The following is a 2,500-nucleotide window of genomic DNA, read 5'->3' as shown; positions in this document are numbered from 1 at the left end:
GGCTGATCTTCATACCAAGGTATTTCGCGGAATCCTCTGGCCCAACCATTTGGACTTTTACCTCTGCTATGGCCCACGGGTCGCAGTTATTCACCGTGTACGAATCTTTCGTTGGGTTCAGCATGAAGCCCTGGCATTTGTTGGCTTGAACCTTAAGCCCTGATAGTTTGCAGAATGATTCTAGGATGGCAATGTTGGTGTTCATGCCCTCCCACGATTCACTCATCAACACCAAGTCATCTGCAAACGCCAGCGAAGTCACGCACTCAGCTTCAACAGTGTATCCGACACCATGCGTCTCCAAGGCACATAAGAGAGGGTCCATGGCTAGGCTGAACAACAAGGGAGACATCGGATCACCCTGTTTCACACCAACTCGGATATTAATTTCCGGGCTCGAGGCGTCCTTATTCTTAAACGAGGTCGTGCATTGGTCATAGGCGTTTCGAATGATGTTGACCATATGCTCGTCCACCTGTTTTTGCCTTAGAACCCACATGATGTGGGCATGAGACACCGAGTCGAAGGCCTTCGCCACATCGATGAATACCACCGCCAACGACTTTCGAGCCTTCTTTGCCTGATTCATAGTGTCTTGAAGTACCTTTAGGTTCTCAGAGCAGCCTGGTGCCGCGATAAACCCGCGTTGCCGCGGATTCAGAGCGCAAGCACGTTCTAGGCGTGCCGTGAGGATCTTGGAAAACAGTCTGAGGATTATGGAGCTAATCGTTATTGGCCTCCAATTTCCCAGATCCTTCAGTAAGTCCTCACTCATAACCTTGGGTATCAGAACAGACCTATTTCTTTTCAGGTCTTTGGGTATGATGCCAGTAACCAACCAAGCGTTGAACAGGGCTGCCAATGTCTTTCCCTCTGGATCAGCAACGATGATTGCTGCCTTTGTCACGCCATCTGGTCCTGGCGCCGATGATGGTTTAATAGCACGGATGCCCGCCACCACCTCTTCCTCCGTAATCAGGGCTTCAAAGTGGTCATTGTTCGCGACCGTCAGCGACTTAAATTGGCCGAGGCCATTAAAAGGTATTGCTTCCTCCCACTTGTTACGGTAGAAGTCATGCACCACATTAATAGGGATCTGGCACTCCTGTTGGTCTTTGCCATCGAGAACTAGAGAGGCCAACCTAGAGCGGTTTCTGTAGAACAGCTTCTGATGTTTCATGAAGTTGCCTCTCTTTACCGCTCTCCTTTTCATCCAAGTCCTCGTAGGCATCGTCCTGGGCATGATAACATCCTCTGCGGTTTTCGAACAGCCACCTCTCGTCCTAACCACTCGCATCATTCGAAGCATTGACTTTGTTGCATTGTCAACCTGGACCTCCTGTTGACCCTCCCCCAGCAGCCATGTCTTCATCACCTCTCTGGCAGGGCCTTCACGTTTCTTGCTTGGCTTAAGCATAAGCAACTCAGATGCTAGAACGAGTTTGGCCCTCACACCCGACGTAATATCTGGCGAGGGTGAAACGGTCTCGAGGTACCCAGAAACAGTGTTCAAAGTTTGTTGCTTGGGAGCAACTTTCTTCTTGGTCAGGCATCGTCTCTTATCCGATATTTGCTTATTGGTTTTCGTAACCAGCTTTGTCGCAATAAGCATATTGATGTTCTTTTTCCCGTGGAACTGCACTTCTAGATGGGCCAACTGGGTCTCTTCTTCCAAAGACCAGCAGCTTAGATGTGCTCCTCTCCGCGAGGTATTTTTCGTCAACGCTGTGATTCTTTCTTCATTTCGCACTGATGGGTGTGCATGTCTCTTATGTTGGGAAAGACCAGTAGCTGACCCAAAACGCAACTGGCAACATTCACATCCCCACATCAGGCTTTCATTCGGTATTTTCCTTCCCCTACACTTGGGGACATGACATGATATCGATCGGTAGTTTGAGTTCGTCTTGTCACATTTCGAGCACTTAAACATCAGAGGAATGTCTCTGTGCTTGTTGATAAAGTGCTTCACCATTTCAGCCACTTTGCCCAGATGTTCCTGGCAGATTTCACAGACAGTTTTCAGATTCGGTAGAATAACCGTGACAGGTTCTGTCTTGGTGTCAACCGGGTACCTTTCAAGCACGGGTTCCTCTACCGACATATCAAGGATGGATTCGTGCGTATTCTCGTCATCCGACATCTCATTAGTCTCGAAAAGACTGTTGATGTGATCGTAGTAATCACAATTGACCTCCTCTTCCTTGTTCCAGGCAGAGTTGAAAAACGTGATAGATGGTATTTTGTTTCTGGTCAGCTTCAGTTCGGCACTTTCAGAAGTCCGGTAGACCTCTTCATTCTCTGTCTGGGTCGAGACCGAGACAAACAAGAGCTTCATGGGACGGTGTCGCCATGAACTCCCTGTGCCACTTAGGTCAAGATTCGAGGGTCTCACTGTAATGGATGGGTCGCCAACCCGAGCGCCATCCATAGCACGTTGTTTAGCCAGGCCTCGTGCCAACTGGCTTGAGAATTTTGTTTTTTCATCCATATTAGTTTT

At 48.7% G+C, this 2,500-nt stretch overlaps 1 pseudogene; it reads right to left on the bottom strand.

Moving 5' to 3' along the window:
• Positions 1 to 2,500, bottom strand: part of LOC144954806 (28S ribosomal RNA) — an 8,399-nt pseudogene that overhangs the window by 2,944 nt on the left and 2,955 nt on the right.

Source organism: Lampetra fluviatilis, unplaced genomic scaffold (genome assembly GCF_964198595.1).
Source record: "Lampetra fluviatilis unplaced genomic scaffold, kcLamFluv1.1 SCAFFOLD_315, whole genome shotgun sequence".
Classification (NCBI taxonomy): Eukaryota; Metazoa; Chordata; class Hyperoartia; order Petromyzontiformes; family Petromyzontidae; genus Lampetra; species Lampetra fluviatilis.
The sequence above is the reverse complement of the archived record's forward strand: the minus strand, read 5'-3'. Positions and strand labels throughout refer to the sequence as shown.